The following is a 16,997-nucleotide window of genomic DNA, read 5'->3' as shown; positions in this document are numbered from 1 at the left end:
TCTCTCTATGTATTATGTATGTACTCTTTGTGTGTGGCTTATTCCACTCTGTATAACATTTTTAGATTCATCCATGTTGTATATATTGATAATTTATTCCTTTTTTCTTATTAGCAGTATTCCGTTGAATAAGTGTACAACAGTTTATCTCCACTCTTATAGATTAAAACCTGGACTATTTCTAAGTTTTGAATATTATGAATAAAGCAGCTAGGAACATTCTTGTGTATGTTTTCTCTGTGCGTATGTGCACACACAAGTATGTGTGCGTGTATGTGCATGTATGCATATATATATGTTTTCATTCCTAATGGGTCAATACGCAGGTATGGAATTGCTGGGTCATAGGGTAGATAAATGTTTAATTTTTAAGAAATTACCAGACCTGTTTATAGGAAATTTGTCTTGATCTTTAAAAGAGATTCATGGATGAAAAGACCCCCTTCCTCTGGGTAAGATTTTGTGTAGACAGAAGACCCAGAACTTGCACTGACACACGGGAAAGAATTGGGTCCTTAATGATTCATTGGATGCTGAAGTAGCCACTGGCAGCTGCCTTCCTTGGAATTCTGTGAGTCACTAACGTCCCTTATTATTTCAGTTAGTCTGAGCCAGACATACGGGGTAAAAACATTTTTATAAACGCAACTGAAGCATCACATACATAAGTACATACAGATTAATTTTCACAAACTGAAAGTACCGAAGTAACTGGCCTCCAGGTCAAGAAACAGCATTACCATTATCAGGCTGACCTTGAGGAAATAGAGCTCTATCACACATTATCAAAAGTGGAAGTAAAAAAAATAAAATTTGAGGCCCAGTTGAGTTCACTGGTGGATTCTGCCAAACATTAAGGAATTATACCAATACTCTACAAAAACAAAATTAGAGCCCAAGCAGGCATGGCTCAGTGGTTAATCTATGAACCAGAAGGACATGGTTCAGTTCCTGGTCAGGGCGCATGCCAGGTTGCAGGCTTGATCCCCAGTAAGGGGCATACAGGGGGCAGCTGATCAATGATGAGAGAGAATCATTGATGTTTCTATCTTTCTCTCCCTCTCCCTTCCTCTCTGAAATCAATAAAAATATATTAAAAACAAAACAAAATTAGACTTCCCCATCAGATCCCTCCCTCTTCCTCAAGTTCCCCCTGGCTTCTCTGCCTCCCCAAACCTCCTCTTGCAGCCTCTTCATCAACACAGGTTTCTCTTCCATATTCTCTCTCCTTACCTCTCACAGCTTGCATATCTCATTTTAGCAAGGCAAAAGCTTTATCGTTAATTAAAATAGCAATCACTTAATTTTCCTCAAGTTATCCTGGCTGTTAGATGAGGACAGCCGGGAAGGAAACACAACTACATAATAAAGTAACCCTGCAAAATGCTTATTGTGCCATTGAACAGGTTGAAAAACTAAGGATCAGAAAATAACTTGTGTTCCTTATGGGCCGGGCGACATTGGACATGCAGCTACTTGAGCTTTAGATGTTATTTTATTTGTGAAATTGGTAGCATAATAGCTGTTCTATAGAGCTGTGTTGAGGGTTAAATGTAAATGGCTTATATACATTAAGCGGGGGGCGGGGGGGGGGGCCGTAGCAAGGGTCATGTTCTGGGGCTCATGGGATAACTTCTTTCCTGTTTTCACTTAATCAGGAAGGGCTTCTTCCCACCAGACACTGTCAGCTGGAGCACAGAAGATGACTGGTGTCTTGGGAGCCACATGGGTCTCTAATGGGGTCACTTGCTGGAGTTTGAAAGCAGAACTACTACAACCTTCAACTCTCAGAAGACAGGGGGTAAAGGCAACGACTCATGAAGGAAAGCACATCTCCTCTAGAAATCAACCAAATTATAAGAACTCCAACGGGAGTAACCTTTGAGCAATTACATATGAACACCCAGGGAGAGTAATCTACAGATGCTAATTTTGGCCTTTGGTCTAGGACTCACTGCCCCTGAGTAGCCCTCATGTGAAAAAGAAATGTGGTGAAAGATCATAGAAGACAATTAGCCAATTGTAAATGAATAATAGTTTGGATGAATCAGCAGATTTAATGGCTAAGGCTTCTCTTCTCAGAGACTTGCCTTTAAAGATACTTAAATTAATCCCATTTTAAATTGTACACTCGTGTTCCTCAAAGTTAATCCATTAGTGTATAGCTAACAAGATTTCCCTCATAACTATTTATCACTGTACTATTATTTATGTAGCATTTTCTTCCAATAAAGTCCTTAAAATTTGGTTTAGCCTCTCTCTATAATTTATATTTCTAATTCACAACAAAATCAATACATAATTATAAAGTGTCTACTCTGAACCACCTGAAACCTATCACCCTTTGGGATACACTTTTTTCTGTCATTGTCTTTGCAGATTTAGCTATCTCCCAACCAATCTCAACAAGTTGTTTTTATAAGGTCTTGAGCTAAAGAATCCCTCCAGAGTTCCTTTGCAGAGATGCCCAGTGCTTGCTTCTCTTGGACCAAACCTACTTCTCTCACTCTCTTCCTCATCTTAGCCAAGGCTAACTCCACTCTACCTGTTCTTCAGTCTAGAAAGCTTTGGAATCATCCTGGACACTCTTTTTTAATTTTATTTATTTATTTATTTTACAGTTATCTTTAGTATTGAAAGTATTACAGATGTCCCCTTTGTTTTTCCCCCATTGACCCCCTCTACCCCACACACGCCCCTCCCAGGCCTTCACCACACTATTGTCTGTGTTCTTGTAAGTTCCCCAGTTAATCACTCCCCTCCCATCCCCCCACCCCAGGCTTTCCTCTGACATCAGTCTGTTCCATGCTTCTGTGTCTCTGGATCTATTTTGTTCATCAGTTTATTTTGTTCATTAAATTCCACATATGAGCGAGATCCTGTGATACTTACCTTTCTCTGACTGGCTTATTGCACTTAGGTCCATCCATGCTGTTGCAAATGGTAAGAGTTTCTTCTTTTTTACAGCCACGTAGTATTTCACTGTGTAAATGCACCACAGTTTTTTTTATCCCTTCATCTGCTGATTGACTCTTATTTCTCACACATCCTTATAAACCCAATGAGAAATCCTGTTGGCTGTACCTTTAAAATACATCTGTATTAGTCCACTTCACATCATCTCTGCTTCTAGCCTTCTAGTCCCAGTCTCTTGCTTGGGTATTACAAAATGCTCCGAATTAGTCTCCCTGCTTTTAAACGTGCCTCTTGGCAGTATGTGTTCCTCATCAAGTCTAGGTGATAAATAGTAGAGGAAGCTTTCTAAAGAACAGATTGTACCACTGCTCTGCTCGAAATTCTCCAATGACTTCCCATCTCTCATTTGGAGTAAACCTGAAGTTCTTACCTTGATCTGTAAGGCCTTCCTGACCTCCATGTCCTGCACCTCCAGGGCACATACCTTGACCACATTTCCAATTGCTCCTTCTCTTGCCCTCTCTGCTTACGTTAACCTAGGCATCTCTTCTTCCCTCAAACCACCAAACACACTCTTCTCTGAGGAACTTGATGTGATATTCCTTTTTCCTGGGATGCTTTTTCCCAGGTATAAGCATGACTTAGGCTTTCTTCCCACTTTCTTCAGGTATCTACTGAGGTATTACCCCATCAGAGAGGACCTCTTGATTATACTATGTAAAACAACCTTCTCTCACCTCTTATTTTGCTTTATTCTTCCTTCTAGCACTTATAACCTAGGATATTATATTTAATTTTATTTTTTGTTTGTCTTTCTCCATTTAGAATGGAAGCGTCATGAAGGAAAGGACTTCTGTTCACTATCATCAGGACCTAACAGAATGCCTGGCCAATAGTAGGCAATGGATATTACTGCTTGACCATTATAGTCAAGATTCTGGTGTCCAGAAGGAGCAAAACCAGGTAGAAGAGCCTTGGAGCCCAATTAGTAGCTAATAAACCTCAGCCGGCAACTCTGCAGCTCCACTCAGTGGGAGGAAGAGGGAGCCTGGGCAGGAACCCTAACCTGTTTCCCACATAGTTCCCTGTCTACATCCTGCCTGCCTGCAACTGTGTGTTTCCTCCCAGACACCTGTCCCACTGCTCCCTGCCTTACACCCACCTGCTCCTTCCCTGGGAGTCCCAGAGTGGACTCTGTTATGGCCTAAAGAAAACCAGGGACTTGCTCTAGGATGGTGTCTGCTATTCTAATCAATTCACCAATAACTGGAAAAGTGACACTAGCTTTCTTGAGAAATTCTAGGCTTCTGTGCTTTCTGCAAGTGACATCAGTGGAATGACATGGAATTCAAAGAACTGATCAAATATTAAAGGTCTTTGGGCCCGGCCGGCGTGGTTCAGTGGTTGAGCATCGACCCATGAACCAGGAGGTCACAGTTCGATTCCTGATCAGGGCACATGCCCGGGTTATGGGCTTGATCCCTAATGTGGTGTGTGCAGAAACAGCCAATCAATGATTCTCTCTCATCATTGATATTTCTAACTTTCTCCCTCTCCCTTCCTCTCTGAAACCAATAAAAATATATTAAGAAAACTAACAGTCTTTGCATTCTTTTCCCTGCCTTTGGTACCTGCTAATCTGGTCCCCAAAGGGTTAGAAGTTTGAACTTTCCCTCTAGGGCAGTGGTTCTCAACCTTCTGGCCCTTTAAATACAGTTCCTCATGTTGTGACCCAACCATACAATTATTTTCGTTGCTACTTCATAACTGTAATGTTGCTACTGTTTTGAATCATAATGTAAATATCTGATATGCAGGATGGTCTTAGGTGACCCCTGTGAAAGGGTCGTTCGACCGCCAAAGGGGTCGCGACCCACAGGTTGAGAACCGCTGCTCTAGGGACTCTAGTAATCATGTGATTTGTTTTAATACTGTGATATCGTGTAATACTGCAATACTGCAGGGATTGGTGTTTGATTTTTGCCGCAGAAGGATACCAGCGAAAATGTAAACACTTTTATTTGCTTTCCCCCGAACTACCAAGATGGCCATGTGTGATAAATTATCTTCGTCGAGTTACAGCCTTTCTAGAAAATCAGGGGCATGCCCTCTCCCAGGCTTAACTCATTCATCCAAAATGGTCCTCACAGCTCACTGCTGCTTTGTCCTGCCAAGTCTCTGCTCAGTGGTGTGGCGCTGATGTGGTGGAGAAAGAATTTCACATTTTCCAAATCAGATAGGAGGAGCAGGTCTGTGGAAGGAAATAAATGAACCAGGTCCGTGTAAGAAGCAGGCTGTGTCCGTGCAAGTGCAAAATGATGGACTTCAGGTGTGACCTTCCAAGGCTGGTGCAGGGGTTCGCCCATGAGCAGGCTCAGCTGGAGCTCGTCCTGCCCCGTGAGTGAGTCAGCATGCAATTAGGTAAGTTGGCAAGCTTTTGGCTTCCTTGGCTAGAGCCTCCAGCCTCCAGGAGTTAACCTGCAGCACTGCTCAGAGGAGCAGGGGCCGAGCGAGGATCCAAAAGTGTCGGGCGCCCTGGCTTGCCGGAGGAACGACAGGCGGTTTTCTGAGCAGCTGCGGCAGCAGGCCTGGGTACGTAGCTCTGCTTTGCTTGCTAGTGTTCTGTTTTCTCCCGAGAGAACAAAGCCATGGCTGTTCGTGTTTGCAAACAAGCTCCCCCGCCCCGCCCAGACACCGAGAAGGAGCCGATGTGTGTTAGCCTGCTGTTTATGATGAAAATAAGGACTAAGGATGGAGGGGGGAGTAGATTCTTCATAGTCATTCCTGTTTCTGATGGCAAGGGCAGGTTTTCTTAATTCTGTCTGGACTCCAGTGCTGTATGTCAGGTCGTTTGAATGTCACGGTTACAGTGGCATTCCAGAGGTATATTTTGGCTGCTCTTTCTGGCAATCTGCACATCTATGTTCAGAGAGACAGATTTGCTTCACAGCGTTGTTTGCTGAGTTGGTGAGGTCAAGTGGCAGAAATCCATTTTCCTGGCTTGTTTGGGAAAGCAAGAGTCATCTTAGGCTTAAAGAGAAAATTTCTCCAAATTTACCACATGTCTGGGTAAACGCAGCAGCACCGTGGATCTAGTCTTTTTCTTTCTGACAACTCGATGGCTTTAGTCTCAGGTGTAGGCAGCGTGACCTGAAATAACCTCTAGAACCCCAGTTCTGTTTTTGAGTCTACTTGCCAGGATCACACGGGCCTTCCCTTCGCCTGGGATACCTATCTCTACCGACTGATTAAAAAATATCTGAGATGCAGAGGAGAGGAGAACTACCTCCAAAGACTTGGATCTGCTGCAGTTCCCAAGGACAGTGGGGCTTCAGTCAGGTTTGTCTGGGCCTCAGTCCTTCCCGCTCTGGCGCTGCAGCATTCTCCACGCAGCTAACGGACCCCGAGGACATTTCCCCGGGTAGCACTCCTGCAGATTTAAAATGTGGAATGCAACTTAACAAGTCACTGCTTCCCAGCTCAGTGATCAAAACTGGTCTGAAACTGGCTTGGAATCACCCGGACGATTTCCTTCCCAATGACCATAGCTTCTCTTAGGTTCACCCACATTTCTACCCAATGGGAGACTTCGTTTTGTAAATAAGTTTCTCTTTGAAAAACAAAACAAAACAAAAAACAAGCACTACCTTAAAACTTGGGCAGGTTTATCTTAAAACTTGTGCAGGTTCACGAATACCTTCATAATATTAATATCTTCCCATTTAATACTTCCTTCAAACCCCTCTCCCTGGAGTCATAGAGTTTTCTCAGAATCAAGGGAAGGTGGTGAGAATCAGGAATTTGGGGCCTGGGCTCTGAAGGCAGAGGGTTGGTGAGCAGAGCCTGAATGGGTGCTGCAGAAGTGGTCAGGGGGCCGGAGGGGGAACACCGAGCCCCTGAGAAGGGGGCAGCTGGGATGTGAGGGCAGGACCTAGAAGGCATTGTACTTGGTGGTGCAGGTGAAGGTGCCGCAGACTGCCAGGGCACATGGCATAGGTAGCATCGCAGGGAATTAATTTTCAGCCCCTCAGCTTTAATTTGAACTGCTTTCCAACACTTCCCTTTGCACGAGAACTCACCTGAGTTCTGCTTCAGGAAGGAAAGGCAAACTTCTCACTGAGCTGGGCACACCGTGTCACATGGCGCATAGAGATCTCCTGGTCACATGCAAAGGCAAAGGGCCGAGCTCAGAACACAGTGCTCCGGAGGGAGAGCCAGGCAAACGGAGAGGGACCACGTCTCACTTCACCTCGGCTTCCCACGCCTGCCAAGGGCTCTGAGCCTTGTCCATCTGCCTTCGAATTACCACGGAGTGAGAGCTTACCATGAGGACAGGGTGTGTGTGGGAATACACTTATTGGGAAGAAAAGGAAGTGGATATTTTCTAACAGTAATTCTGATTGGGCGGCCTGATTTGATGAGTTTGATTTGGTGTGGATATTTTCTGTAAATTTAACATGCCGATTTTGCTGTTCAAAGTTTTGCCCAAAACGTATTTAAAATACGTACAAAAAATTAGATGCTACAACTTTTGCAAGTATTTAAGCATATAAGAGCTTTTAAAAATATATATTTTTTATTGGTTTCAGAGAGAAATGGAGAGGGAGAGATAGGTACATCAATGGTGAGAGAGAATCATTGATCAGCTGCCTGCTGCATGCCCTCCATCCCCCCACTGGGGATTGAGCCTGCAACCTGGGCATGTGCCCTTGACTGGAATCAAACCCCAGACCCTTCAATCTTCAGACCGACGCTCTATCCACTGAGCCAAACCAGCTAGGGGACATATAAAAGCTTTTGATGTCATCTTTTAAAATGTGCAAGAGAGCCTGACCGGTTTGGCTCAGTGGATGGAGTGTTGGCCTGCGAACTGAAGGGTCCCGGGTTCAATTCCAGTTAACACCTTTTGTACCGTATAGAAATCTCTAAGACATACGCCAGGGACCGCACATTTTCGGGCAAACTGCACATTATTTAAATCATCGTAATGCACTTTAAGTGTCGTTTTTAATAATTATAACATTTTTATTTACAAAAACAATTAAACAATTAAAGTTCCTAGTACTTTTTTAACGTATGGTACTACGTAAAACATTTTCCTCTATGAAGAGGGACCAAACAAAATTTACATAAGTATCTAGATCTGCTCCTTTTTCCATGGGTGCGAAACACGAGAAAACTCCTGAGCAGTACGAAAGGTGTTAAGGGCATGTGCCTTGACTGCGGGCATATCCCCAATGGGGGGTGTGCAGGAGGCAGCTGATCGATGTTTCTCGCTCATCGATGTTTCTAACTCTCTATCCCTCTTCCTTCCTCTCTGTAAAAAAATCAATAAAACATATTTAAAAAAATAAAATAAAATGTGCAAGAGAGTAGAACGTTCTTTTAGGGGTTCCATGGGCAAAAGCTTGTGAAGACCACTAGCATGGAGTAGCCTCAAGGTGAGGTGTCTGGCAGCAAGGCCTCTGCCCTCAGACTGCCCAGCACCTGCTGCTGGCCTTGTGCCTCCTGCATGCTTCCTGTTTCCCCACAACCTCAGGGTCCTGCAGGTCCCACTGTGAACCAGCCGGCGGATCTCTCTGATGCATTCAGTACTTGCCTAGTTGCCTAATCACCAGAAGGCAGGGTGTGCAGTGGCAAAGTTTTCACAAGGCAAGGGTCAAAGAGGAGGGTTTATTCCAATCGTGGGCAAACTACGGCCCGTGGGCCGGATCCGGCCCGTTTGAAATGAATAAAACTAAAAAAAAAAAAAAAAAAAAAAAGACCGTACCCTTTTATGTAATGCTGTTTACTTTGAATTTATATTAGTTCACACAAACACTCCATCCATGCTTTTGTTCCGGCCCTCCGGTCCAGTTTAAGAACCCATTGTGGCCCTCGAGTCAAAAAGTTTGCCCACCCCTGGTTTATTCACTGAAGTACTCAGCAAGCTTTCTTTCCCCTAAACCACTCATTGCTTTATTCATTCAACAAACACCCATCCATCTCTTCTTGTGCTGGGCAAAATCGTGAAGAAATTGTCTCGGCCTCCTGTGGTCACTGGGGTTAGTAATTCAATGTGATCGGTGCTGTAATTTGAGGCGGGAACCGGGTTCTGGTACAGCAGGATGGAATGGATGCGGGAATCAAAGGGTCACAAGGGCAGAGAAGAGGCAGCAGAGAGGAGGTAGCTTTGGGGCTGAAATGCTGACATGTGGTACATTTTCTTCTTTTTTTTTAAATATAACAGAGAGAGGAAGGGAGAGGAAATGAGAGATAGAAACATCAATGATGAGAGAGAATCATTGATCGGCTGCTTCTTGCACACCCCTGACGGGATAGAGCCTACAACCCGGGCATGTGCCCTGATCCAGAATCGAGCCGTGACTTCCTGGTTCATAGGTTGACGCTCACCCACTGAGCCACACCAGCTGGGCAGTGAGTATGTGTTCTTCAGAGGAAAGAAGGGAAAGGGCATCCAGGCAGAGGAAGAACTTGAGGGAAGGTCTAGAATGGAAAAGAACAGAGCTGGCTATGGGGAGAGCCTTGGGGCTGCTCTCCTGGAGCTGTGGTGGGGGGAGGTGAGGCAGAACGGTGGGGTGGGCATGCTCTCTGGACACCTCTGTAACAGGAGGAGGAGAGCAGGTTGGCGTGCTTTCCTAACTGGGACTGAATTTTGTCCCCAGTCTGGGCCTACCTCTCTTCGATCCTAGCAAGGCCACTGCTTCCCAGCCCTGGCCTCTCTGCCTCACAGAGGAAATGTGGTCTTGGAAGTCCTGCCCTATGGGCACAAGCTGGGGAGGTGCTCTCTGCAAGGACCCAGTCCCCGGCAGCTGAGGGACAAGGGCCACCCTGTCTCGTTCCCTCCATCATCAGGCATATTGTGATCACCTATCATATGTCAAGGCCATGTGATCACTGCAGTTGGAATCAAAAGATGTGAGTTCAAATCCTATGTCTGCAGCTTATTAGCCCTGTGGACTTCCTTGAGCCTCAGTAGCTTCATTTGTAAAATCGAGATCCTGTGTGCAAACCTCGGGGGTGGCTGGTGATACTGGGAGGAATGGGAGGGGACTCAAACACCACATTGACTCGCAGTGAGAGACACAACCATTAAATAGAATTACCAGCATAGAAGAGTGTGTCAAGGTTAACAGAAGAAATAGGGTAAGCCGCAAACTCAGGGGGAATCACTGTTCTGACCATTGACATCTTTTCAACATCCTGCAAGTTACCCAGCGATGTCACATACTTCTGCTCTGTTGCCTCCACAGTCCTGTGCAGTAGATTCATGTAGAAGGGTGAGGACAGGCATGTCCCCATCCAACCATCTTTTCCAAAAGAAACAGTTGTGCTGTGAAGGATACCCAGAAGCCTTGCCTCAGGGCTTAAAACAGAGCTGCCAGGAGCTGGCTCTGAAGGCTCTTTGGAGTAGGCACCTCTCCAACGCCTTTCTGTGGCGAGAGCTTTGCCAGTGTCCTCATCGCCCCCTCGGAGAACGGAGAGTCTGCTTCTTTGCCAAGAGGCAGGTCATGTCAACAGTAGGTGAGAAAAACAGAGATCAGATCAAATCTCCAGTGACATTCACTGTGAGAGGGAGGAAAGGAACCAAACTAATTTGGATCACGTCCTGGGGCAGGCACTGGAAGTCCTAGCATCAGGGTTGAATGGGTTCCCTTGCGGGGGGGGGGGGACTTTGAGAAGACCAGTTATCCATCCCCAGGATCAAGACTCCAAAACAGGCCCTAGTCAGTTTGCTCAGTGCTTAGAGCATTGGCCCACAGACTGAAGGGTCTCAGGTTCGATTCTGGTGAAGGCCTCATACCTCGGTTGCATGTTCAATCCCTGGTGCATGAGGCAGGCAAGCAATCAACGTGTCTCTCTTAGATGAATATCTCTCTCTCCCTCTCTCTCACTCTCTCTCTCTCTCTCTCTCTCTCTCTCTGTGTCTGTCTCCCTCCCTCCCCCTCTCTCTCCTCTCTCTCTCTCTCTCTCTCTCTGTGTCTGTCTCCCTCCCTCCCCCTCTCTCTCCCTCCTCTCTCTCCCTCTCTCTTTCTCTCTTCCCCTCCCTACCTCACTCCCCCTTCCTTCCACTCTCTCTAAAAATCAATGGGAAAATATCCTCAGGTGATCATTAACAAACAAACAAACTAGACTCCAAAACAGGAGGATAACAGTCAACCCATATCACCAACATTAAATAGGAGGTCACCCTAAAGAGGTGGAACCCTGACACCCAGGCTCCCTGCAGTAAGGGACACTTTGGCTGTGGCTCTAAGTTGTGCTATCTAGCTATCCTCCCATTCAGCATGAGGGAATTTGCCCCACATTTCCCCCAAAAGGTGGGGTCCCAAGGTTCATGAGGCTTTCCTCATACCTTACTGAGAACAGCTTCAGCGCCAGTAAGATACTTGAAAAGAAGGAAAGAAGGTCATCCAGGGTTAGTCATCCCCAGACTGCGGCAGCTAGTGAAGCCATAAGAGGGCAGTGCCGAGAACGGCACTGGTGACTTGGAAGGAGAATTTTAATGTCTGCTCAGGAAGGTAACCTGAGCTTCTTGGGATTCTGCCAAGAAAGGAGGTTCCTCAAGGGCCTCAGAGAATCTCCTGGGATTGTTTTCAACATTGTTTTCATTGCACCCACATTTCCTGATTGCTCTTGCAGGCTACCCTTGGGCTGGGAAGAGCAAGTGACATAAAGAAAACCCTCAAAATTGATTTATGATACAAAACAAAGGAATGTGTACCATCTGGATAGGGTTTCAGCAGTTACCTTAAGGATCCAGCCTCAATTCTTGCTCCACATCGTCTGGACTGCCATTTGAGACTATACTTGAGACTAAACTTGGTGGCTTAGGAGGTGGTTTGTGCAGTGACAATTGTGTGTTGAAGAAAGTTCCTATCGGTTCATTGGAACCAATTGTACACAGATCTTCCCAACTGGAGATTCAGCTGTTAAAGATTTAGCCACACACCACTGCCAATACTTGCTGCAGAAAAGTCTTTGATAAAGAAACCATGTGCTGGGTTAGGATATTAGGAGAAAAAATAGCCTTAGGAAGAAACTATTTTGTATTGTGGTAGAACATTACAGGAGACCCAGGATCAGGTTTACTTGGCGGAACAGATCGAGAGGTTGCAAAGGGGGAGGACTCCGGCCAGGTCGCCTTTTTAGGGCAGGCCATGCTTTCCTAAATGGCCAAATCCCTGAACAATGCTAATTTAACCCCAGAGCCCTATCTTTATGTTACTGTATTAATAAGAGGAAGAATTCATAAATAAGTCTTTGGAGCTGAAGTGAAAGAATACTTCTAAAATACCTTGCTGGGTTGGTGGAAGAAGAAACAAGAAATTGGCATATGCACATTGGAAGGTCGTTTGCTGAAGTCCATCTTCCTAACTTCATATGTGAGGAGATTGTGTAAGCCTGGCATCTCACAGCAGATAACACTATGGCTAGCATTACCTTGTGTACTCTCAAAGAATGGGGAAGTCTCTAAGAATTCCCATCATAGACGTCATTCATTCGTAAGCAGGTTCTTGAAGTTTCTCATCTACTTATGCTAAACCAAAGGAAATTTTTCTTTTTGAAAATGTGAGAACGCCCCATGGATTATATTAATGTATTTCTATACAAAAAAGAGTAAGGGTAATTGTGAAGCAATCATATTTAATAACTGAGTGCATTGTATCATCTATTTCTCAATTGATCCTCACAACAACTTTAAGATGTGAATACTATTACTCTTTCCATTTTATAGATGAGGAAATAGGTGCATAGAGAAGTTAAGTGATGTCCTCAGGTTAGGGCAGTATTGGGATTTGAACTAAAGGATAGGTTAATCTGGAACCCATACTCTAAGTTATAATTCTTTATTATATCCCTGCAATGGAGATTTAGCTCCTCTCCAATGAACCTGGGTTCCTACTTTTGTTGGGTGAAAAATGATCTCAAGGTAGAGGTAGCAAGAGCATGGGTTTCATAATTAGATCAAGTTTTTCAGGTAGTTTGTTAACTCTGAGCTTCAGACAGAGCAGATGTTGGAAGGTGGAGTAGGAAACTTCAGGTTTCAACTTGTGCGGTTGTGGCCCATGTGCAACGCAGGAGTCATTTCTCCCTAGGGTTTCTAATGCAAAACACACATACACACACACACCACAAAACAAAACACCACACAAACAAACATAACTCTTTGCCAATCACTTTTTCACCTCTCTTCCCATTCTGGGTTTTGCCAAGAATTTTGAACGATATTGTAATATTTTTATGGGAAACAGGAGTTCCTCTCCCAGGTGCAGTCTCTCAGTGTTGCTGGAATCCTGGCAGAAATGCTGTGAGAGACTCTTGTTTTGTGTTGTAGTTGCAAACCTTAGCTTCGGCCCTCATTCTAATGCTTTTGGGCCTGGTGTTTATACCCAACACTCAAGCTGAATCCATTTCTTCTAACTTTTACAATTAGTCTGTCTTCCCAAGTTTCCTTTTTCTTGCTTCTTGGTACCACAGTTCCCTCCAATCTTAAAAAAGCTGGAATGATGTTTGGTTTTCTCCTCTTCTTCAGCTCCCAATTGACCCCGTGTCAAACCCCATACTTCACTCACGCTTCTCAAGTGTTCCCTGTTTTCATTTCTACAAGCCACCTTGGCTCCGCTTCCCTCCCCAGTGGGCTCTCACCTCTTAAATAGTTGCCTGTCTCTAGCCTCAGGGCAGCCTTTAGGTTCCCATTTGCCTTTCAACTCCACCTTCTTCTGTACCAGTAGAACACTAGTTAGGAAGAATTCAGAGGCTGTAACTGAGATTCCCTAGAAAAAGTTCCTGGATTGATTAGTGATGCCTGCCATGGCCAGGGGATAAAAAAGAATCATTCTCTTTCAGCCTCTTTCTGTTGCATTTTATCCACTTTTGTCAGATGTATGTTTGCAAAATGCACCTCAATGTATGTATTTATTGTATTCAGAAACATTCCGGGGCTCTTTACTGCCTGCCTTAGGTTAAAATTCATCAGCCTGGCATTTGAGAACCTAACTTATCTTCTCAGCTGCTTCTTTCATTGCTACCCTAGGAAAACTTACGTTTGTTATTCTCAAACTCAGTGTCACAATGGGCGGGAGAGGGTGAGATAATAACCAGAGGTCTGGTGAGCTTATGTAACACCATGTGCTGTCTCAGCTCTGGCATCATCGAGATATGAATGTGGGAGAGCATCACAGAAGAACATCATCCTTTAGGAAGTCAAGATCAAAACTGATGGAGCACTGCTACCTTCAGCTCTGCCAAACCGCACGAACAAACAAAACTCTTTGCCAACCACTAGAGGCCTGGTGCATGGATTCATGCACTGGATTCATGCACCGGTGGGTTCCCTCCGTCTGGCCTGTGGGATCAGGCTGAAACCAGCTCTCCAACATCCCCCCAGGGTTTCTTCCTCTCTGGTTCTGGGCATCACCTGAGAACCGCAGCTGCCAAGTCACCACAACTTGGCAGTTCCTGCATTGAATTGTTTGCCCCCTGGTGGTCAGTGCGCATCATAGCTACTGACTTGGCAAGTCCCTTAGGCTTTCATATATAGAGAAGATAAATAGTTTGGGCTTCCCTTCCCCTGTACTTAACTAATACTGAGACTTCCACCTTTATATCTCTACATGCAAAATTGTTTTTTTCTTCAAAGTTTAGCTTTCATTCTACCTCCTTCATGAAGCCTTCTCATGAACTAGATATGTTATCTCCTTCTTCTGAGCCCCCAAAGCATTTTATTTAGGATGCTTATGTTCAACCTTGCATTATATTCTATGTTTATTTGGTACCTGTCTTATATTCCTCACATAAGAGAGAAAGAATTTTTTTAATCTTTAATCTTTCTATTTCTGGGCCTCATGCATGATAGGTCCTTCACAATCTGGCTTCTTCTGACCACACTTTTCATCTCTTTCCTCAGTTCCCCCTTGGCCTTGTCTGTTCCTTTCATACCAAACAATCTGGAGGGTGCCAACTCCATCTGCTCTCTCTTACCTTCAGGCCTTTGAACACGCCATTCTCCTCTGGTGAGAGAGATTGTCAAAATGGCCATAGTTCTCCACTCCTCCCTGAACCCACACCTCCTGCAATGTGACTTCCTCTCAAGAGGCGGGGACCATTCCTCCTCCCCTGAGTCTGGGCTGGCCCTGGGACTTGCTTCAACACAGTGCAATGGAAGTTACTGTGTGCCCAGTCTGAGTCTAGACCTCCAAAAGGCTCGTATGTTTCCACTCATTCCCTTGGAAGGTTACCCAGTCCCCTGTGAACAGCCCTGGGCCAGCCTGCTGGAAAATGAGAGAACATGGGGAACAGAGACCAGCTCTCCCAGCAGAGGCCATGCTACACCAGCAGCTCCCAGCCAACCCCAACCACCCAGCAGCTCTCTGTGGATATATTCACAGGTCCCAGATCAGCAGAACTATCCAGTTGGGCCCAGCCGAATTGCCAGCCTACAGAATCATGAGCAAAACAAGTGGTTATTTTAAGCTATTAAGTTTTGAAAAGGGGTGTTATGTTGCCAAAGCTAACTGACATATTAAATTAAGAGCTACCCTTCTGGTCTTAAATATTACTTATTTGGCAAAGCCATTTCTGACTCCCTTCAGGTCTGGGTTAGGGTTCCCTATTACATACCACAGAGGAATGAATAGTCCAGTATTATAATTATTTGTGAATTATCTCTATCACACATTAAGATTTTTTTGTTGTTAATCCTCACAGGAGGATATTTTTCCATTGATGTTTTTAGAGCGAGTGGAAGGGAGGGGGAGAAACAGAAAGATGTGTGGGGGCGGGGGGAGAGAGAGAGAGAGAGAGAGAGAGAGAGAGAGAGAGAGAGAGGAGAGAGAAAGAGAAAGAGAGAGAAGGAGAGAGTAATGTTGATTGGTTGTCTTCCACATATGGCCCCACTGGGGTTGGGGGTGGAACCTGCAACCCAGGTATGTGCCCTTGACTGGGAATTGAACCCAAGACCCTTCACTGCAGGGTCTGATGCTCTAACCACTTAGAAACACTGGCCAGGGCTCGATTGTAAGGTTTTTTTGTGAAGGCAGTAATTTTGTCTTATGACCTGTATCCTTTAGGTACAGCATAGTATCTACTACTCCACTGATGCTCAAAAAATATTTCTGAATGAAGCAATGGATTAAAAGAAGAGGTTGTAACTTGTGGCCCGGACAGCTGGGCACAGATAGTTTTGACCTACATGATAGATTTTTTTTTTAAAAAATTTGTTTGCCTACATTTGAAAATCAAAACATTTTAGATAAATACCTATTTTTCTGACTTTCCATTAAAACATGAAAAGACTCACCAACATTGGGCCTTCATTTCCTCATGGCACCAATGAGGGGTGGCTGCCCCTTCCGATTGGCACACACTGTCTGGCTGCTGCACTCCTCACTGATCCCTATTGTCTCCTCGACGCCCACTGTTCTTTGCCATTGCATCTGTGCGGTTGGTTCCGTCACAGACATCTGCAGGTTCCACGCAGCTACTTACCTGCTGTAAAGCACCCCACATGTAGGAGAGGGGCTGACCGATGTACCCCCCTTATTTACTTCTGCCTTCGATATGCATGTGAGGGAGGCAGCCTGGGTAAGGTTTTAAGCATTGCTCATGGTCTCATTCTTCTCCTCTACAAATTGAGTTTGTTTTTTCTCCTTGCAAAGGGTTTTCAAGGATAATTTGGCTTATAACCTGCCTAAGCTGGAGAAAGACGGTTTTTGTTTGTTTTTTTGTTTGTTTTCATCTCATAATTCAGTTTCTTTGTGGCAGAAACTGTGGTTTGGCCAGAGGTTTCCTCCCCCAGCAGAACTGGAAGGCTTGTCAGGAGCATCACGCCAGGTTTCAGATGGTTTATGTTCCTTTAGTGGTGTTATAAGGTCTACATAAATCCACCGTGGGTAGCCTGTCGCTTTCATGATGGATTGAAATAATATTTTTAGCAGTGTGAGGTGAGATTGGAGGGCCTTTTTTTTTTAAATGACTATTCATTCTACTTATAATGCTTATAATTCAATGATTGAGTCTCTGAAAAAAAGAAACCCCTCAGACAATTCATAATTCCAGGTTTTAAAAAAACTCGCCAT

At 44.8% G+C, this 16,997-nt stretch overlaps 1 protein-coding gene across 1 annotated transcript in view; it reads left to right on the top strand.

The window, feature by feature from the left end:
- The first annotated feature begins 5,156 nt into the window (after positions 1–5,156).
- The window catches only part of ASAH2 (N-acylsphingosine amidohydrolase (non-lysosomal ceramidase) 2), a 98,632-nt gene continuing 86,791 nt past the window's right edge, over positions 5,157–16,997 (top strand). The window contains exon 1 of the mRNA XM_006755840.2: positions 5,157–5,508. The gene's annotated coding sequence lies outside the window, so the exon portion shown is untranslated. The remainder of the gene's footprint in view (positions 5,509–16,997) is intronic.

This window comes from Myotis davidii, unplaced genomic scaffold (genome assembly GCF_000327345.1).
Source record: "Myotis davidii unplaced genomic scaffold, ASM32734v1 scaffold933, whole genome shotgun sequence".
Taxonomy (NCBI): Eukaryota; Metazoa; Chordata; class Mammalia; order Chiroptera; family Vespertilionidae; genus Myotis; species Myotis davidii.
The sequence above is the reverse complement of the archived record's forward strand: the minus strand, read 5'-3'. Positions and strand labels throughout refer to the sequence as shown.